General features: G+C 37.7%; 1 long non-coding RNA gene and 1 other non-coding gene across 8 annotated transcripts in view; one reads left to right on the top strand and one right to left on the bottom strand.

Annotated features, from left to right (window-relative positions):
* The first annotated feature begins 6,082 nt into the window (after positions 1 to 6,082).
* The window catches only part of LOC112696655 (uncharacterized), a 285,199-nt gene continuing 268,753 nt past the window's right edge, over positions 6,083 to 22,528 (top strand). The window contains exons 1-9 of one of the 7 annotated variants that reach the window (XR_011862341.1): positions 6,178 to 6,419; positions 6,577 to 6,649; positions 7,352 to 7,399; positions 7,524 to 7,859; positions 8,166 to 8,257; positions 8,470 to 8,557; positions 9,458 to 9,602; positions 9,716 to 9,775; positions 10,179 to 10,854. This is a non-coding gene — a long non-coding RNA (uncharacterized lncRNA). Of the gene's footprint in view, positions 6,650 to 7,351; positions 7,400 to 7,523; positions 8,258 to 8,469; positions 8,558 to 9,457; positions 9,603 to 9,715; positions 9,776 to 10,178; positions 10,855 to 21,211; positions 21,406 to 22,528 lie in introns of those variants that run through there. The other 6 variants (XR_003150830.2, XR_011862339.1, XR_011862342.1 and 3 more) reach the window with 6 other exon arrangements.
* Positions 13,890 to 13,993, bottom strand: LOC112700028 (small nucleolar RNA R71). Its single transcript, XR_003152953.1, has one exon. It is a non-coding gene; the product is annotated as a small nucleolar RNA R71 (small nucleolar RNA).

The raw sequence follows: 22,528 nt of genomic DNA, 5'->3' as shown, positions 1-22,528 counted from the left end.
TTCCAACATTGCTCTGAGCATCTCTGAGGCTCCATGAGAGCCCACTGTCAAGCTACTGACATTAAAGAAGCGCTTGTTGGGAGGCAACCCAATATTATATTTTGACTATTTTCTTTTGTTATTTTATATTTTTTGTAGGTTGATGATCATGAGAAGTCACAAAATCAATGAAAAAAGAAAAAAACAGAATGAAAAACAGAAAGAAAAATAGCACACCCTGGAGGAAGAACCCACTGGCGTTTAAACGCCAGTGAGGCTAGCTGTTGGGCGTTTAACGCCCAGTCTGGCACCATTCTGGGCGTTTAACGCCAGAAAGGGGCACCAGACTGGCGTTAAACGCCAGAAAAGGGCAAGAAGCTGGCGTTAAACGCCAGAAATGGGCACCAGCCCGGCGTTTAACGCCAGAATTGGCACAAAATGCGATTTTGCTTGCCATTTGGTGCAGGGATGACTTTTCCTTGACACCTCAGGATCTGTGGACCCCACAGGATCCCCACCTACCCTACCACACTCTCTCCCTTCTTCACCCATTCACCAATCACCTCAACACCTCTTTCCCAAAAACCCTTCACCTATCAAATCCCATCTTTCTCTTCACCACTCACATCCATCCTTCATAAAACCCCACCTACCTCACCATTCAAATTCAAACCACTTTTCCACCCAAACCCACCCTCACTTGACCGAACCTTACCCTTCCCCCTCTCCTATATAAACCCATCTTCACTCCTTCATTTTCACACAACCTAAACACCACTTCTTCCCCTTCTTGGCCGAAAACAAAAGCCATTCCCATCTCCTTCATTTCTTATTCTACTCTCTTCTTTCTTCTTTTGCTTGAGGATGAGCAAACATTTTAAGTTTGGTGTGGTAAAAGCATTGCTTTTTGTTTTTCCATAACCATTTATGGCATCCAAGGCCGGAGAAACCTCTAGAAAGAGGAAAGGGAAGGCAAAAGCTTCCACCTCCGAGTCATGGGAGATGGAAAGATTCATCTCAAGGGTGCATCAAGACCACTTCTATGAAGTTGTGGCCTTGAAGAAGGTGATCCTCGAGGTCCCTTTTTCACTCAAAAAGAGTGAATATCCGGAGATCCAACATGAGATCCGAAGAAGAGGTTGGAAAGTTCTTACCAACCCCATTCAACAAGTCGGAATCTTAATGGTTCAAGAGTTCTATACCAATGCATGGATCACCAAGAACCATGATCAAAGTGTGAACCCGGATCCAAAGAATTATCTTACTATGGTTCGGGGGAAATACTTGGATTTTAGTTCGGAAAGTGTAAGGTTGGTATTCAATTTGCCCATGATGCAAGGAGATGAACATCCTTACACTAGAAGGGTCAACTTTGATCAAAGGTTGGACCAAGTCCTCACAGTCATATGTGAAGAGGGCGCCCAATGGAAGAGAGATTCAAGAGGGAAGCCGGTTCAATTGAGAAGGCATGACCTCAAACCCATGGCTAGAGGATGGTTGGAGTTTATCCAACGCTCAATCATTCCCACTAGCAACTGGTCCGAAGTTACCATAGACCGGGCTATCATGATTCATAGCATCATGATTGGAGAAGGAATAGAAGTTCATGAGGTTATAGTTCATGAAGTCCTCTACCTTGGCAAGGTTAGCCTTCCCTCATCTCATTTGTCACCTCTGTTATTCAGTTGGAGTTGACATAGAGGGAGACACCCCTATTGATGAGGACAAGCCCATCACTAAGAAGAGGATGGAGCACACAAGAGACTCCACTCATAATGAGATCCCTGAGATGCCTCAAGGGATGCACTTTCCTCCACAAAATTATTGGGAGCAACTAAACACCTCCCTAGGAGAATTAAGTTCCAACATGGGACAACTAAGGGTGGAGCATCAAGAACACTCCATCATCCTCCATGAAATTAGAGAAGATCAAAGAACCATGAGAGAGGAGCAACAAAGACAAGGAAGAGACATTGAGGAGCTCAAGCACTCCATAGGATCTTCAAGAGGAAGAAAGAGCCGCCATCACTAAGGTGGACCCGTTCTTTAATCTCCTTGTTCTTTATTTTCTGTTTTTCGAATTTTAGTGCTTATGTTTATCTATGTTTGTGTCTTGTGATCATTAGTGTCTTAGTGTCTATACCTTAAAGTTATGAATGTCCTATGAATCCATCACCTTTCTTGAATAAAAAATGTGCTTAATTGAAAAAGATAAGAATTGCATGAATTTTGAATTTTATAACAGTTTAATTATTTTGATGTGGTGGCAATATTTTTGTTTTCTGAATGTATGCTTAAACAGTGCATATGTCTTTTGAATTTGTGGTTCATGAATGTTGGCTCTTGAAAGAATGATGAAAAAGGAGACATGTTACTGAGGATCTGAAAAATCATAAAAATGATTCTTGAAGCAAGAAAAAGCAATGAAAAAAAAATCGAAAAAAAAGAGAGAAAGAAAAAGAAAAAAGAGAAAAAGAGAAGAAAGAAAGAAATAAAGTTGTGTTCCAAGGCAAAAAGAGTGTGCTTAAGAACCCTGGACACCTCTAATTGGGGACTCTAGCAAAGCTGAGTCACAATCTGAAAAGGTTCACCCAATTATGTGTCTGTGGCATGTATGTATCCGGTGGTAATACTGGAAGACAGAGTGCTTTGGGCCACGGCCAAGACTCAATAAGTAGCTATGTTCAAGAATCATCATACTTTACTAGGAGAATCAATAACACTATCTGGATTCTAAGTTCCTAAAGAAGCCAATCATTCTGAATTTCAAAGGATAGAGTGAGATGCCAAAACTATTCAGAGGCAAAAAGCTAAAAACCCCGCTCATCTAATTAATACTGATCTTCATACATGTTTTTGGAATTCATTGCATATTCTCTTCTTTTTATCTTATTTGATTTTCAGTTGCTTGAGGACAAGCAACAATTTAAGTTTGGTGTTGTGATGAGCGGATAATTTGTACGCTTTTTGGCATTGTTTTTAGTATGTTTTTAGTATGATCTAGTTAGTTTTTAGTATATTTTTATTAGTTTTTAGTTAAAATTCACTTTTCTGGACTTTACTATGAGTTTGTGTGTTTTTCTGTGATTTCAGGTATTTTCTGGCTGAAATTGAGGGACCTGAGAAAAAATCTGATTCAGAGACTGAAAAGGACTGCAAATGCTGTTGGATCCTGACCTCCCTGCACTCGAAGTGGATTTTCTGGAGCTTCAGAAGCCCAATTGGCGCGCTCTCAACGGTGTTGGAAAGTAGACATCCTGGGCTTTCCAGCAATATATGATAGTCCATACTTTACCCAAGATTTGATGACCCAAACCGGCGTTCAAAGTCACCCTCAGAAATCCCAGCGTTAAACGCCGGAACTGGCACCAAAATGGGAGTTAAACGCCCAAACTGGCATAAAAGCTGGCGTTTAACTCCAAGAAGAGTCTCTACACGAAAATGCTTCATTGCTCAGCCCAAGCACACACCAAGTGGGCCCGGAAGTGGATTTTTATATCATTTACTCATCTCTGTACACCCTAGGCTGCTAGTTTTCTATAAGTAGGACATTATACTATTGTATTTTAATCTTGGTTCTTCTGGTTCCCTCTCTGGGGCCGAAACCAATGATCACTCTTGTTCTTATGTATTTTCAACGGTGGAGTTTCTACACACATAGATTAAGGTGTGGAGCTCTGCTGTACCTCGAGTATTAATGCAATTACTATTGTTCTTCTATTCAATTCCGCTTGTTCTTATTCTAAGATATCACTTGTTCTTCAACTTGATGAATGTGATGATCCGTGACACTCATCATCATTCTCACCTATGAACGTGTGACTGACAACCACCTCCGTTCTACCTTCGATTGGGTGAATATCTCTTGGATTCTTTAACCGGAATCTTCGTGGTATAGGCTAGAACTGATGGCGGCATTCAAGAGAATCCGGAAGGTCTAACCTTGTCTGTGGTATTCTGAGTAGGATTCAATGATTGAATGACTGTGACGTGCTTCAAACTCCTGAGGGCGGGGCGTTAGTGACGGACGCAAAAGAATCACTGGATTCTATTCCGGCCTGATCGAGAACCGACAGATGGATAGTCGTGCCGTGACAGGGTGCGTTGAACATTTCCACTGAGAGGATGGGAGGTAGCCACTGACAACGGTGAAACCCTTGCTTAAGCTTGCCATGGAAAGGAGGAAGAAGGATTGGATGAAGACAGTAGGAAAGCAGAGAGACGGAAGGGAAGGCATCTTCATACGCTTATCTGAAGTTCCTACCAATGAATTACATAAGTATCTCTATCTTTATCTTTATGTTTTATGCGTTTATCACCATACCCATTTGAGTTTGCTTGACTGAGATTTACAAGGTGACCATAGCTTGCTTCATACCAACAATCTCTGTGGGATCGACCCTTACTCGCGTAAGGTTTATTACTTGGACGACCCAGTACACTTGCTGGTTAGTTGTGCGAAGTTGTAGTGATCACAATTTCGCGCTACCACCTTCCAATCATGCTTTCAAGGAATTGATTTTCATCTAACAATCAACAAACAAGTGATGCATGAATGCAATTATCATGAGGACTTATTGGGATTGTAATGGAGTTAGGGTAAAGGTGAAATAGATATGGCCATGTAGACTAAAATGATTGAATCCTTGATTAGTTTAAGTTCTCACTCAACCTATATCAATCAAATCAAACACAAAATGCAACCTAACTTCCCATCACACTTTTTATACACATTCATGTATGCTTTTCTCACAAAACATCACATATGCAATTCTTTATTCATTTCTTTTCACTTTAGGGTGACTTTTGTACCCTTTCTATGATGAAGAGTTTTTTTTAGAACTGCATACGGTTAAGTAGTTCATACATGAATGTTCCCATTTTCCAAAATTTTCAATGAAATACCCAAATTAAACATTTTCTTTTACTACCACAGTTTTCCAAAATATTTCCCCACAGTTAAAGGTAACACACTCCTTCAACCTAAGCTAATCAAGGATACAATACAAAGTAAATCATGGTTTTCTGCTTAATGGTTGTGATGTGCTAGTATCAAGAACAATGGGGTAAACAAAGCTCAAAGGGGTTAACAATAGTAGATCCAAAAGGGTAGGCTATATGGGTAAAGTAAGCTTTTATCAAAGATGGCCTCAATCATGCTCAATGCAATTCAAAACATCAAACATTGGAAATAAAGAATCACGCAAAACCAAGATTACAATCATAGAAAGAGCATAGCACACAATGAACAAAAATAGTGGTTAAAATGTGTAACCACTTATTAAAGCTCAAAAGCTCACAAGGTATTTTGTTCTATCTCTGTTCTATGTTCCATAAAATCATTCAAGCAAGTATGAAAATAGTTTTCCAAATCAATTCAATAGAGTGCCCTTGAAACAAAATTCTTGGAAATCCTTGTTGTTTTTCACCAAAATTATTGCTATATGTATGTATGATGTGATGGATGCAATTTTCAAAAAATTTTCTAGTTCTATTCCTAATTGTCAACAACCAAAAACTAACATGAACAATTAGGACAAAATTGAACTAGGTGATATACTATCCACAACATCCAATCACACTTCTATCTACAAAATATATACTAAGAAAACGATGCAAAATGCAATGGCTAAAAGTACTAACAAATATCTACAAGAACATAAGAAAAGAAAACAAAAATGAAAGTGCAAAGTGTTCGAAAAAGAAAGTTTATGCCCCAAAATGATGAATCCTCCCCCATACTTAAGTGTTGCACGGTCCTCTATGCATGAACATGATCCAGGGAGAATGTCTCTCAAGAGCTTCCACCTTCAGTTGGTGGATGTGGGGCTCGGGTTATGTGAAAACCGCCAATGTCCAACGCATTCTTGGCGTCTCCATCCTCGGTGTCCTCCTCCTCTCCCGGCTCCTTGCCTTCATGTCTCATCCTCGAAAAGAATGAATAAAGTATAATTAGGACTCATAGGCAAGTAGCACAAAAAGGTAAAGGGGAGAGTAAATAAGCATCTAATTGAGGAAGTTTGCATACACTACAAAAAAAAGGTTTAAAATGGCATTAATAAAATGGCGGTTTTATAAATCTGCCATAATATTCGGATATAATGGCATAATCTGTTATTGCCGTAATGAGTTTGTGCAAAATGGCGGTTTTCAATGATTATGGCGGTTTAAAACCGCCCTTATCTGGGGCCATGATTTTAAAATACCCACACACTATCTGATTCCAACCCTAATTGAAGAAATAACGCGCTGCCGCATACACTGTTTCTGTAAGGATCTACTCCGGCGCGATCTGCTCCAGCGACAACTCTCTCCACCAAGGATCTCCTCAGCCGCGTTCTCCTCCGACTAGAATCTCCTCACCATTCACCGCCATTGTTCATCTCCTCGCCGCTGCCTTCAATGAGCTTCTACGATCTTGTTCTGGCTTCGATCTAAAGGTTAGCCATCGCCACTCATCTCCTTTGCTGCTTCTTTTATCACCTCGCCGCCGCAAGCAACATTGTTGCTGCTTTAGCGAGCTTCGACAAATCTCTTCACTTTTGTGATTACGTCCTTGCTCTCACCGTCGAGAACTTCCTCGAGCGCCACCTCCAGACTCTCGTCTTCAATCCCAGCATGGCCAAGTCAATCCACCACGCCAAGTTCTGATCCGCCAGCGCCATATTAGGTCTTCCTTTCTTCTGTTCACTTTTTTTCTGAAAGTTAGGGTTTTTAAATTCCTAATTTAATATCAATTGTTGTTTGCTTTTGCTTACTGTCAAATTAAGAATCTAATTTCCTTGATTTCTAGGCTTTTGATAAAATTTTCTAATGTTAGATTAACCTCTCTGTATAATTGCTCTTAGATATATAATATCAGTATTACTGAAGGCATAGGATCATCACAATTCCGGTTAGATCTTCTATAATTGCTCTTAGATTTTTTCACTCAAAAATCTAATCAGAATGCCTTATTAGCTTAAAAATATTTTGAAAATATTAAATTTTGTGATTATAGAAAATCTGTTCAATATAAAATTAGGCGGATAATTGCTTTTGAGCATTTTTGTTTGCTGAAGTAGGAGATCTAATGTTATGTTTTGATCTTTGATTTAGTAATTGAAAGTTGAAACACTTGCCTGATTTGCTTTCTATATGCATGTACTAATATAATTGCAAGAATGTAATTGGATCTTATGGAAAATCAATTCTACATAGCTAATAAAGTACATAAAAGATAATATAATACATTGTACAAAATCGGTACATAAGGACACTATTATAATTTGATCTTTTGATGTCTGTCAGCTATGATAATTCAGATGCGTTAGTATGTACAATAAATAATGAATTTGCTAAGGCTTTATTTTCATTGTTGTTTTGAACACAGAACTTGCTAAAAAAGTTTCACAAGGGTCATCCAAAAGTCAGAACTCAGGTTCATCTAGAAGTCCTTTGCACTGTTCTATCTTTTCTTACAGTTATTTTTATTATCATTTGAATATATTTAAATGGAAGTTTAGGGTAACCAAATGTATTCTTCAAATCTTTTTAATGTGTAGATTAGCATTGCTGTGGCTACATTGGCTGTGCATGTGCCTGCTGAAGATTGGGGAGATGGTGTATAGTGAAATGGCTTAGGGACGAGATGGATTCTCATCCGGAATATATACCAGGATTCTTGGAGTTACTAACAGTTTTGCCAGAGGTCATAGTATGATATGTGTGATTATGTGTCATCTCTTCATTTTATCAATGAGACAAATGCCTAAAGTTTGAGTTACTAAGTGACAAGTTGTTATAATTTTCAAAGTTGCTGCCTTGTCGGATAGTATTTTTTTCTTGGTTATCATTCAGGTTATTGAAGCGTTTGCTTTGTGGCTTCGCCTAAAGCATGGGTACTAATTTTTTTCTACCTCTTTGCATATTGGAGTGTTCGGCTAAGTTGTTTTTATTGAATGTATTAATATATTATTCTGATCAAGATTAATTATTCAAGAACTGTTTTGTATAAATGAATCATCTGAATTGTGTAGCATATTGGAGGAAGCTTGTCAGATGAGTGTGCTTTACTGTCAAGCATTTAGTTAATTTTTTTTGGGCGATCTATAGTGTTCTCAAGCTTGTCAGATGAATCATCTTGGTTTATGTGTTTCTTTTTCCATTGGCTTTACTGTTTCTCTTTAAATTTTTGTTCGTTTCAGGATTCCCGGATCTGTTCTCAGTACCCATCCATTAGTTCTTACAGCATTATCAAGCTTGAATTCTGAGTTTCTTTCTGAGGCATCTGTAAATGGTATGTATGATAGCATGGAAAAATACTAATAATTTTCTATTTTTCGTAAATATTCAATTACTTTACAATTATTTATATTTATCTTTTACTTTTACAATTATTTATACGTCTTCGTTAAGCAATTGGCACATGAGAGAATCAGTTTATGTAGATTATTACTTTGTAGTTCTGTACTGATGTTTTCAATTTATAATATGTCTTAAATCATGTAGCCAAAACAGGAAATTAAAGGGGATCTTGATCATGGTAAGAGGGTATTGCAGTGCTCTTAACAAAATCTAACCTGATGCCATACCCAAGGTATGTTTATTCTATTCTGTTTTCCATGGAATCAGCCATATTCTATGCTCATCTGATTTATATTATGATGATTCTGAGTGATTAAAACTAGATTCATATGCATCATGATACAGAGAAGTAGTAGTTGGTGCTTCTAAGAAAGTGCCAAAATATCGCATGTATAAAATCTTATTCTATTATATATGGAAAAATATAAAAATAAACGCTACAAGTCTCAGTATTAAATTAAAGTTCACTGATTAAATTTTGCTATTAAAAAAGAAGGGCTATATGATTGGTGGCACTTGTTTTATGGCATCTTTGTTAATTGTTTAAGTTGTTCGTAGATGAAACATATTATATAAAATTTAGATCAAAGAAAGGTACATGACTACTTAAGATTTAAGAAGATACTAAAGCTAAATGCTACATTATTATTAGTAGTACATTTGATTAGCCCCACTAAAATAGTCAAGCACCCTAGTTCGTACAATATAAAAATACTAAGTTAAATAATATCTCTAGATTATTTACTAACGGATTATATATTAGAAGTTATTAATAATCTAATTAACCAAGCTAATAATTAAGCCTTAGCTTGCATTTACAGTTTACCATCTTGATGTTCAGCGCATTTGCTATACTTGAAAGAGATTTCAAGTTCACGATATGAATTTGTTCAATACTAGTACTTAGTAAATACTATATGTATCTCATATGATGACTTGTTTCAGATTTTTTTTATTATTATAAAAGAAATAATAAATGAAAGTATTATAAAAGAGATTGGGGCTTCTCACTTTTTTTTTCATTATTACTTAGCTGGTGGAAGAGGCATGAATTCAATTAGCAGCTTGTGTTGAAATGATAAATGAAAGTATTACTGCATTTTCATTCCATTTTCTCCTTGTGTTGCTGCAGTCAAGGATGTGGTCTTGAAATTGAACCCGCTTCTCACAAAAGAACAAGCTATTGGTTTCCATTGCTGCTGGAGTCAAGCTCCATGATCTTCAGGTTTCTCAATGCATTAGTTGGTTTTGGACTATTTGACAGAGAATTCCTTGTGGTACATATAACACCAGCCCCACTTACTGCATTATTAATAGTGAAATTCACAATTATTTTCTCATCACTAATATAGTTTAGTATATTATTCTGACTCTGAACTATTTGTGTTAGGTTGGGAGCTAAGTTGAAATTGGAATTCCCATGCTAATACTGTTTACAGCCTTATCTCAGGTACACTTCAAAAATAGGCAATAATGGATTAGTATTCTCTTGTGTCTATCTTTCTTAAGGCATATAATTTTCTGTCAAAACAAGCATGATAATATCACAATCCAATAGTTTAACTTAGGCAATACACAATTGAATCAATATCAATCATTCACATTTAACTTTGTTTACACTTATACTCTGCCTTCTTCAAACCTAAACCAAAATCTATTTGATTTGTATTATGCTTCTTAGTTATAATTCACATTTTATATTGATGAGCGGATAATTTATACGCTTTTTGGCATTGTTTTTATATAGTTTTTAGTAAGTTTAAGCTACTTTTAGGGATGTTTTCATTAGTTTTTATGTTAAATTCACATTTCTGGACTTTACTATGAGTTTGTGTGTTTTTCTGTGATTTTAGGTAAATTCTGACTGAAATTGAGGGATTTGAGCAAAACTCTGAAGAAGGCTGACAAAAGGACTGCTGATGCTGTTGGAATCTGACCTCCCTGCACTCGAAATAAATTTTCTGGAGCTACAGAACTCCAATTGGCGCGTTCTCAACGGCGTTGGAAAGTAGACATCCAGGGCTTTCCAGCAATATATAATAGTCCATACTTTATTCGAAGAATGACGACGTAACTTAGCGTTGAACGCCAAGTACACGCTGCTGTCTGGAGTTAAACGCCAGAAAAACGTCATTATCCGGAGTTGAACGCCCAAAACACGTCATAACTCAGAGTTCAACTCCAAGAGATGCCTCAGCTCGTGGATTAATCAAGCTCAGCCCAAGCATACACCAAGTGGGCCCCAGAAGTGAATTTATGCATCAATTACTTACTCATGTAAACCCTAGTAGCTAGTCTAGTATATATAGAACATTTATCTATTGTATTAGACATCTTTGGTCTCAGTTTTGTTTTATTCTTCATCTTAGGAGATCATTGATCACGTTTTAGGGGGCTGGCCATTCGGCCATGCCTGACCTCTTTCACTTATGTATTTTCAACGGTGGAGTTTCTGCACACCATAGATTAAGGGTGTGGAGCTCTGCTGTACCTCAAGTATTAATGAAATTCTATTGTATTTTATTCAAATCTCTCTTATTCTTATTCCAAGATATTCATTCGTACCCAAGAACATGATGAATGTAATGAGTTAAATTACCCTCATTATCATTCTCACTTATGAACACGCGTGATTGACAACCACTTCCGTTCTACATGCAACAGAGCTTGAATGCGTATCTCTTAGATTCCCCAACAGAATCTTCGTGGTATAAGCTAGATAGATGGCGGCATTTATGAGGATCCGGAAAGTCTCACCTTGTCTGTGGTATTCCGAGTAGGATCCTGGGAATCCGGAAAGTCTAACCTTGTCTGTGGTATTCCGAGTAGGATTCCGGTAATGAATGACTGTGACGTGCTTCAAACCTATAACCTGCTGGGCGTTAGTGACAGACGCAAAAGAGGGATTCTATTCCAGTAGGAGCGGGAACCAACCGGTGATTAGCCGTACTGTGACAGAGTGCGTGAGCATTAGTTTTCACTGCGAGGATGGGATGTAACTATCAGCCATGGGTGATGCCTCCAGACTGGTTAGCTGTGCGAGTGACAGCCGCATAGGATATTTCCCCGAGAGGAAGAAAGTAGCCACAGTTGATGGTGAACCCCTATACAAAGCTTGCCATGGAAAGGAGTAAGAAGGATTAAGTAGAAGCAGTAGGAAGGCAGGCGTCCTTGAGCCATGCAGCATCTCCATCCGCTTATCTGAAATTTCCACCAATGAATCTGCATAAGTGTTCTATCCCTTTTATTATTCCTTTTTATTATTTATAATCACAATTCCTCTTTTTTCTGCCTAACTGAGATTTACAAGGTGACCATAGCTTGCTTCATACCAACAATCTCTGTGGGATCGACCCTTACTCACGTAAGGTTTATTACTTGGACGACCCAGTACACTTGCTGGTTAGTTGAACGGAGTTGTGTCCACTCGTGCCAATTTCTAAAATCCAATTACAATGAATATGATCACAATTTCGTCCACCAAGTTTTTGGCGCCGTTGCCGGGGATTGTTCGAGTATGGACAACTGACGGTTCATCTTGTTGCCCAGATTAGGTAATTTTCTTTTCAAAAACTTTTTCAAAAATTTTTCTTTTCTTTTTCGTTTTTCCAAAAATATTTTTCGAAAAATTTAAAATAAAAAGAAAAAAAAAATTTAGAAAATCATAAAAATCAAAAATATTTTGTGTTTCTTGTTTGAGTCTTGTGTTAATTTTTAAGTTTGGTGTCAATTGCATGCTTTTAAAATTTTTCTTGCATTTTTCGAAAATCTCATGCATTCATAGTTTTCTTCATGATCTTCAAGTTGTTCTTGACAAGTCTTCTTGTTTGATCTTGATGATTTCTTGTTTTGTGTCTTTCCTTGTTTTTCTTGTGCACTTTTGCATTCATATTTTCCATGCATTAAAGATTTCTAAGTTTGGTGTCTTGCATGTTTTCTTTGCATCAAAAATTTTTCAAAATAATGTTCTTGATGTTCATCATGATCTTCAAAGTGTTCTTGGTGTTCATCTTGACATTCATAGCATTCTTGCATGCATTCATTGTTTTGATCTAAAAATTTCATGCATTGAGTAATTTTGTTCTTTTTCTCTCTCATAATTAAATATTCAAAAATCAAAAAAATATCTTTTCCTTATTTCCCTCCAAATTTTCGAAATTTTGGGTTGACTTGGTCAAAAATTTTTAAAATTAGTTGTTTCTTACAAGTCAAGTCAAAATTTCAAATTTTAAAAATCTTATCTTTTCAACATCTTTTTCAAAAATCATATATTTTTCAATTTTTATATAATTTTCGAAAATTTCAAAATTATTTTTCAAAATATTTTCAAAAATCTTTTTCTTATCTTTATATCAAATTTTCAAAAATTAGCTAACAATTAATGTGATTGGTTCAAAAATTTGAAGTTTGTTACTTTCTTGTTAAGAAAGGTTCAATCTTTAAGTTCTAGAATCTTATCTTGTAATTTCTTGTTAGTTAAGTCAATTTTAAAATGAAATCTTTTTCAAAATATCCTTTTTCAAATATATCTTTTTATCTTTTATCTTATCTTTTTCAAAAATTTTATCTTTTTCAAAATTTGATTTCAAAATATCTTATCTTTTTCTTCTTATCTTTTTCAAAATTTGATTTCAAATCTTTTTCAATCAACTAACTAACTCTTTGTTTGTTTCTTATCTTTTTCAAAACCACCTAACTACTTTTCCCTCTCTAATTTTCAAAAATTCTCCCTCTCTTTTTCAAAAATTCTTTTTGTTTTAAATTTTAATTTTAATTATATTTTGTCTCTAATTTTCGAAAATCACTAACTCTTTTTCAAAAAAATTATTTTCGAATTTTTTTCTTCTCCTCTCTTCTTCTATTCAATTATTTAATTACTAACACTTCTCTTCACCTCTCTTCATCCAAAAAATCCGAATTCATCCTTCTTCATTCTTCTACCCTTTTTTTCTTCTACTAACATAAAGGAATCTCTATACTGTGACATAGAGGATTCCTCTTTCTTTTCTTGTTTTCTTCTCTTTCATATGAGCAGGAACAGGGAAAAGGGCACTCTTGTTGAAGTTGATCCAGAACCTGAAAGGACTCTGAAGAAAAAATTAAGAGAAGCTAAATTACAACAATCCAGAAACAACCTTTCAGAAATTTTCGAACAGGAGAAAGACATGGCAGCCGAAAATAATAATAATAATGCAAGGAGAATGCTTGGTGACTTCACAAAGCCAACGTCCAAGTTTGATGGAAGAAGCATCTCCATTCCTGCCATTGGAGCCAATAACTTTGAGCTTAAGCCTCAACTAGTTGCTTTAATGCAACAAAACTGCAAATTTTATGGACTTCCATCTGAAGATCCTTATCAGTTTTTAACTGAGTTCTTGCAGATCTGTGAGACTGTAAAGACGAATGGAGTTGATCCTGAAGTCTACAGACTCATGCTTTTCCCTTTTGCTGTAAGAGACAGAGCTAGAATATGGTTGGATTCACAACCTAAGGATAGCTTGGACTCCTGGGATAAGCTGGTCACTGCTTTCTTAGATAAGTTCTTTCCTCCTCAAAAGCTGAGCAAGCTGAGAGTGGATGTTCAAACCTTCAAACAAAAAGATGGTGAATCCCTCTATGAAGCTTGGGAAAGATACAAGCAGTTGACCAAAAGATGTCCATCTGACATGTTTTCAGAATGGACCATGTTAGATATATTCTATTATGGTCTCTCTGAATTTTCGAAAATGTCACTGGATCATTCTGCAGGTGGATCTATTCACCTGAAGAAAACGCCTGAAGAGGCTCAAGAACTCATTGACATGGTTGCAAACAACCAGTTCATGTACACCTCTGAGAGGAATTCCGTGAATAATGGGGTCCCTCAGAAGAAAGGAGTTCTTGAAATTGATGCTCTGAATGCCATATTGGCTCAGAACAAAATGTTGACTCAACAGGTCAACATAATCTCTCAGAATCTGAATAGATTGCAACATGCATCCAACAGTACTAGAGAGGCAGCTTCTGAAGAAGCTTATGATCCTGAGAACCCTGCCATGGCAGAGGTTAATTATCTGGGTGAACCTTATGGAAACACTTATAACCCATCATGGAGAAATCACCCAAATTTCTCCTGGAAGGATCAACAAAAGCCTCAACAAGGCTTTAATAATGGTGGACGCAATAGGCTAAATAATAGTAAGCCATATCCATCATCTTCTCAGCAACAGACAGAGAATGCTGAACAAAATAATTCTAATTTAGCTAATATAGTCTCTGATCTGTCAAAGGCCACTTTCAGTTTCATGAATGAAACCAGATCCTCCATTAGAAATTTGGAGGCACAAGTAGGCCAGCTGAGTAAGAAAGTTATTGAAACTCCTTCCAGTACTCTCCCAAGCAATACAGAAGAAAATCCAAAAGGAGAGTGCAAGGCCATTGATATAATCAAAGTGGCCGAATGCATAGGGGAGGAGGAGGACGCAAATCCTAGTGAGGAAGACCTCCTGGGACGTTCCTCAAGCAAGAAGGAGCTTCCTATTAAGGATCTTGAGGAATCTGAGGCTCACTTAGAGACCATAGAGATTCCATTAAATCTCCTTCTACCATTCATGAGCTCTGAAGAATATTCATCCTCTGAAGAGAATGAAGATGTGACTGGAGAGCAAGTTGCTCAATACTTAGGAGCTGTCATGAAGCTGAATGCCAAGCTGTTTGGTAATGAGACTTGGGAAAGTGAACCTCCCTTGCTCATTAGTGAATTAGATACTTGGATTCAGGAAACTCTACCTCAAAAGAAACAAGATCCTGGCAAGTTCTTAATACCTTGCACCATTGGCACCATGAGCTTTGAAAAAGCTCTATGTGATCTTTGGTCAGGGATAAACCTTATGCCACTCTTTGTAATGGAGAAGCTAGGGATCATTGAGGTACAACCTGCCTTGTTCTCATTACAATTGGCAGACAAGTCAGTGAGACAAGCTTATGGAATAGTAGAGGACGTGCTAGTAAAGGTTGAAGGCCTTTACATCCCTGCTGATTTCATAATCCTAGACACTAGGAAGGAAGATGATGAATCCATCATCCTAGGAAGACCTTTCCAAGCCACAGCAGAAGCTGTGATAGATGTCCACAGAGGAGAGTTAGTCCTCCAATTGAATGGGGAATACCTTGTGTTTCAGGCACATGGCCATCCCTCTGTGACAGAAGAGAGTAAGCATGAAGAGCTTCTCTCAGTTCAAGGTCAAGAAGAGCCCACACAGTCAAGCTCTAAGTTTGGTGTTGTGAGGCCACAACCAAACTCTAAGTTTGGTGTTCAAACTCCATGTCCAAACTCTAAGTTTGGTGTGGAGACAACACACTAAATTGATCTGATCATCTTGTGGCTCCATGAGAGCCACTGTCAAGCTATTGACATTAAAGAAGCGCTTGTTGGGAGGCAACCCAATTTTATTTATCTAATTTTATTTTATTTTGTTTTAGTGTTATTTTTGTGTTTAATTAGGTACATGATCATGAGGAGTCACGAAAAAATCAAAGAAATTAAAAACAGAGTCAAAAACAGAAGAAAAAAATTTTCACCCTGGAGGCAGCGCAGACTGGCGTTCAACGCCAGTAAGATGCATCTGGCTGGCGTTCAACGCCAGAACAGAGCACCTTTCTGGCGCTGAACGCCCAAAACAAGCTACATCCTGGCATTTAACGCCAGGATGTGCACACAGAGGACAATCTGGCGCTGAACGCCAGAAACAAGCATGAAACTGGCGTTCAACGCCAGAAACATGCATTACATGGGCGTTTAACGCCCAGAACATGCACCAATGGGCGTTTGAACGCCAGAATGGTGCATGAAGGCAATTTACACGCCTATATGGTGAAGGAATGGTATTTCTTTTCACCTCAGGATCTGTGGACCCCACAGGATCCCCACCTCAGGATCTGTGGACCCCACAGGATCCCCACCTACCATATTCCCACCTTACCTCTTAATCCTATTTTTGTGATTTGAATACCCCATGTCACAATTCCCAATATTCTTCATCAATCACCTCACTCCCTCTTCCCAATTACCCCATTCACCATTCACATCAACCCACTCTTCCCCAAAAAAAACCCCACCTACCTCCATTACATTCAAATTCAATTTCCCACCCTTTCCCACCCAAAATGGCCGAACTCCCACCCTCCCTCTCCCTATAAATACCTCTCCTTTCCTTTTCATTTTCACACAACACAAACCCCTTCTTCTCTCATATAGCCGAACCAATTCTCTCCCTCTCTTCCCAATTCTCTTCTTCTTCTTCTACTCTTCTTTTCTTTTTTTGCTCGAGGACGAGCAAATTTTAAGTTTGGTGTGGTAAAAAGCCTAAGCTTTTTATTTTTCATTCACCATCAATGGCACCCAAGACCGGAGTTTCCTCAAGAAAAGGAAAAGGGAAGGCAAAAGCTTCCACTTCTGAGTCATGGGAGAAGGAGAGATTCATCTCCAAGAGCCACCAAGACCACTTCTATGATGTTGTGGCAAAGAAGAAGGTGATCCCCGAGGTCCCTTTCAAGCTCAAAAAGAATGAGTATCCGGAAATCCAACATGAAATTCAAAGAAGAGGGTGGGAAGTCATAACCAACCCCATGCAACAAGTCGGAATATTGATGGTTCAAGAGTTCTATGCTAATGCATGGATCACTAGGAACCATGATCAAAGTATGAACCCGAATCCAAAGAACTATCTCACAATGGTTCGGGGGAAATACTTAGATTTCAGTCCGGAAAATGTGAGGTTGGCGTTTCACTTGCCTATGATGCAAGGTGATGAACGCCCCTACACAAGAAGGGTCAACTTCAATCAAAGGTTGGACCAAGTCCTAATGGACATTTGTGTGGAAGGCGCCCAATGGAGAATAGACTCCAAAGGCAAACCGGTCCAACTAAGAAGACTGGACCTCAAGCCTGTAGCTAGAGGATGGTTGGAGTTCATCCAAAGATCCATCATCCCTACAAGCAACCGATCTGAAGTTACTGTGGATCGGGCCATCATAATTCATAGCATCATGATTGGAGAGGAAGTGGAAGTTCATGAAGTCATCTCCAATGAACTCTACAAAATAGCTGACAAGCCTTCATACATGGCACGGCTAGCCTTCCCCCATCTTATATGCCATTTATGCTACTCAGCTGGAGTTATCATAGATGGAGATGTCTCCATTGAAGAAGACAAGCCCATCACAAAGAAGAGGATGGAGCAAACAAGGGAAATTCCTCACGGCCCCCAAGAAGAACATGAGGAAGTTCATCATCAACAAATGCCTCAAGGAATGCACTTCCCTCCCAACAACTATTGGGAGCAACTCAGTACCTCTTTAGAGGATTTGAGCCATAATGTTGAACAACTAAGGGTGGAACATCATGAACACGCCCTCACTCTCCAAGAAATAAGAGAAGATCAAAGAGCAATGAGGGAGGAGCAACAAAGGCAAGGAAGGGACATAGAAGAGTTGAAGAACATCATTGGTCCTTCAAGAAGACGACGCCACTAGAGGTGGATTCATTCCTTGTTCTTTATTTCTTTCTGTTTTCGGTTTTTAAGTATTATGTTTATCCATGTTTTGTGTCTCTACTTCATGATCATTAGTGTGTAACCATGCCTTAAAGCTATGAATAAAATCCATTAGTCCTTCACTTATCTTAAAAGAAAAAAATGTTTTAATTCAAAAGAACAAGAAGTACATAATTTTCGAAATTATTAGTGAATTTAATTTAATTATATTGATGTGGTGGCAATACTTTTTGTTTTTTGAATGAATGCTTGAACAGTGCATATTTTTGATCTTGTTGTTTATGAGTGTTAAAATTGTTGGTTCTTGAAAGAATGAGGAACAAAGAGAAATGTTATTGATGATCTGAAAAACACCATGAAATTGATTCTTGAAGCAAGAGAAAGCAGTGAAAAAAAAAATGGCGAAAATTTTAAAGCAAGGATCCAAGGCTTTGAGCATTAATGGATAGGAGGGCCCAAGGAAATTAAAATCCAGGCCTAAGCGGCTAAATCAAGCTGTCCCTAACCATGTGCTTGTGTCATGAAGGTCCAAGTGAAAAGCTTGAGACTGAATGGTTAAAGTCGTGATCCAAAGCAAAAGAGTGTGCTTAAGAGCTCTGGACACCACTAACTGGGGACTTTAGCAAAGCTGAGTCACAATCTGAAAAGGTTCACCCAGTTATGTGTCTGTGGCATTTGTGTATCCGGTGGTAATACTGGAAGACAAAGTGCTTAGGGCCAAGGCCAAGACTCATAAGTAGCTGTGTTCAAGAATCAACATGCTTAACTAGGAAAGTCAATAACACTATCCGAAATTCTAAGTTCCTAGAGAAGCCAATCACTCTAAACTTCAAAGGAAAAAGTGAGATGCCAAAACTGTTCAGAAGCAAAAAGCTACAAGTCCCGCTCATCTAATTAAATTAATATTCATTAATATTTTGGCATTTATAGTATATTCTCTTCTTTTATCCTATTTGATTTTCAGTTGCTTGGGGACAAGCAACAATTTAAGTTTGGTGTTGTGATGAGCGGATAATTTATACGCTTTTTGGCATTGTTTTTATATAGTTTTTAGTAAGTTTAAGCTACTTTTAGGGATGTTTTCATTAGTTTTTATGTTAAATTCACATTTCTGGACTTTACTATGAGTTTGTGTGTTTTTCTGTGATTTCAGATAAATTCTGACTGAAATTGAGGGATTTGAGCAAAACTCTGAAGAAGGCTGACAAAAGGACTGCTGATGCTGTTGGAATCTGACCTCCCTGCACTCGAAATGGATTTTCTGGAGCTACAGAACTCCAATTGGCGCGCTCTCAACGGCGTTGGAAAGTAGACATCCAGGGCTTTCCAGCAATATATAATAGTCCATACTTTATTCGAAGAATGACGACGTAACTTAGCGTTGAACGCCAAGTACACGCTGCTGTCTGGAGTTAAACGCCAGAAAAACGTCATTATCCGGAGTTGAACGCCCAAAACACGTCATAACTCAGAGTTCAACTCCAAGAGATGCCTCAGCTCGTGGATTAATCAAGCTCAGCCCAAGCATACACCAAGTGGGCCCCAGAAGTGAATTTATGCATCAATTACTTACTCATGTAAACCCTAGTAGCTAGTCTAGTATATATAGAACATTTATCTATTGTATTAGACATCTTTGGTCTCAGTTTTGTTTTATTCTTCATCTTAGGAGATCATTGATCACGTTTTAGGGGGCTGGCCATTCGGCCATGCCTGACCTCTTTCACTTATGTATTTTCAACGGTGGAGTTTCTGCACACCATAGATTAAGGGTGTGGAGCTCTGCTGTACCTCAAGTATTAATGAAATTCTATTGTATTTTATTCAAATCTCTCTTATTCTTATTCCAAGATATTCATTCGTACCCAAGAACATGATGAATGTAATGAGTTAAATTACCCTCATTATCATTCTCACTTATGAACACGCGTGATTGACAACCACTTCCGTTCTACATGCAACAGAGCTTGAATGCGTATCTCTTAGATTCCCCAACAGAATCTTCGTGGTATAAGCTAGATAGATGGCGGTATTTATGAGGATCCGGAAAGTCTCACCTTGTCTGTGGTATTCCGAGTAGGATCCTGGGAATCCGGAAAGTCTAACCTTGTCTGTGTAATTCCGAGTAGGATTCCGGTAATGAATGACTGTGACGTGCTTCAAACCTATAACCTGCTGGGCGTTAGTGACAGACGCAAAAGAGGGATTCTATTCCAGTAGGAGCGGGAACCAACCGGTGATTAGCCGTACTGTGACAGAGTGCGTGAGCATTAGTTTTCACTGCGAGGATAGGATGTAACTATCAGCCATGGGTGATGCCTCCAGACTGGTTAGCTGTGCGAGTGACAGCCGCATAGGATATTTCCCCGAGAGGAAGAAAGTAGCCACAGTTGATGGTGAACCCCTATACAAAGCTTGCCATGGAAAGGAGTAAGAAGGATTAAGTAGAAGCAGTAGGAAGGCAGGCGTCCTTGAGCCATGCAGCATCTCCATCCGCTTATCTGAAATTTCCACCAATGAATCTGCATAAGTGTTCTATCCCTTTTATTATTCCTTTTTATTATTTATAATCACAATTCCTCTTTTTTCTGCCTAACTGAGATTTACAAGGTGACCATAGCTTGCTTCATACCAACAATCTCTGTGGGATCGACCCTTACTCACGTAAGGTTTATTACTTGGACGACCCAGTACATTTGCTGGTTAGTTGAACGGAGTTGTGTCCACTCGTGCTAATTTCTAAAATCCAATTACAATGAATATGATCACAATTTCGTCCACCATATATATACTTATTAATTATTATATTTTCAACTATTATTTTGGTGTTCCTGCGAGATCAACTAATGTTAGTAGGTTACATATAGCAGTAGCGCCTATTAACAAAATTAAATTATTTGCTTGAAACGGCTTTAATCTATATGCACGACTTAATAAAAATATTACAACAATAATAGGTGTAACTTCAATTTAAAACCATGATTTCTGCATTAGCTTGTGCTCAGTAACAAAAAATTCTCAGTAATATTGATGCTTGTGGGGCATGAAAATATAGGGAGCAGTTTGCATGCATGGATGATGAGTTAGTTTGCTTATTTAATTGTTAATTAATGAATAAGGTTATCTCACAGTGATGAAGCATATGAATTTTCTTCAGAGATCAGAATTAATTAGCATATGAATTTTTTTAAATTTAATGTGTATGATGAGTGTTTGAAATCTTTCTCATATTTAATTTGCTCTTATATGTGAATTTTTTTAGATGAATTCAAATTCATAAATATCCACTTATTATTAATATATGTCTTTTTCTTGTATTTTTTGTGCTCATAATAATTATATTTTTGTTGTAGAGATTGGATCAGGAGATTGAGATTCCATCACCAAAAGAGTTAGGAAGTAGATTTTCTGGAGCAAGCAACAAGGAAGCATGACCTTGTTTCATATGTTTAGACGTATATTAAGGAGTATATTAAGGATTATCTGTTAAGACGTATTATTAAAAAATGTTACTTTGATACTTTATTTTTGGATTATGACTTTTGGATCATGTATGAATAAAAAATCATGTTATGATGTTTGATTTATGGCTATGCCTTTTGGTTATTACGAGATTTTTAAGTGAGTTTTGAAAATATCACTTTAAATTGGTGGTTTCGATCTTATTTTAAAAAGCATAAAATTGTCATCATAATTAGATATAAACGGCAGTTAGAAACCCCCTTATTTTAAATGAAAACGATGCCATTATACGCTAGTAAAAATGGTGGTTAAAAACTGCCATTTTTAAACGAAAATGATGCCATTATAACCGGGTAAAAACGGCGGTTAGAAACTGCCATTTTAAACCCAAAAGATGCCATTATAACTTGGTAAAAATGGCGGTTATAATGGTAAAAATGGCGGTTAAAAACCGCCATTTTAAATGGAAATGATGCCACAACATCCTGGTAAAAACGGCGGTTATAACCACCATTTTAAACAATTCAAAAACCGCCATTTTATACGGAAATAATGATGGTTACAAACCGCCATTTTAACCCTCAAAAAACCGCCGTATTAACCTCTGGTAATTGTGGCGATTTTCTGAAAATCGCCGTAATAACCAGAATGGCGCCCAGAATAACGGCGTTTCTTGGAGGCGCCATTTTCGGTAATAATGGCGGTTCTAACCGCCATAATTACCAAAAATAACCGCCGTTTTAACCCTGTTTTTTTGTAGTGATAGTGGTGTGGAGTACACACAATGGCCGGTTAAAGTGGCATCCTGATGAGCGGATAATTTGTATGCTTTTTGGCATTGTTTTTAGTATGTTTTTAGTATGATCTAGTTAGTTTTTAGTATATTTTTATTAGTTTTTAGCTAAAATTCACTTTTCTGGACTTTACTATGAGTTTGTGTGTTTTTCTGTGATTTCAGGTATTTTCTGGCTGAAATTTAGGGTCCTGAGCAAAAATCTGATTCAGAGACGGAAAAGGACTGCAGATGCTGTTGGACTCTGACCTCCCTGCACTCGAAGCGGATTTTCTGGAGCTACAGAATCCCAATTGGCGCCCTCTCAACGGCATTGGAAAGTAGACTTCCTGGGCTTTCCAGCAATATATGATAGTCCATACTTTGCCCAAGATTTGATGGCCCAAACCGGCGCTCAAAGTCTCCCTCAGAAATT

This window comes from Arachis hypogaea, chromosome 6 (assembly GCF_003086295.3).
Source record: "Arachis hypogaea cultivar Tifrunner chromosome 6, arahy.Tifrunner.gnm2.J5K5, whole genome shotgun sequence".
In the NCBI taxonomy this organism is placed as follows: domain Eukaryota; kingdom Viridiplantae; phylum Streptophyta; class Magnoliopsida; order Fabales; family Fabaceae; genus Arachis; species Arachis hypogaea.
This window is presented reverse-complemented; position numbering and strand designations above follow the sequence as displayed.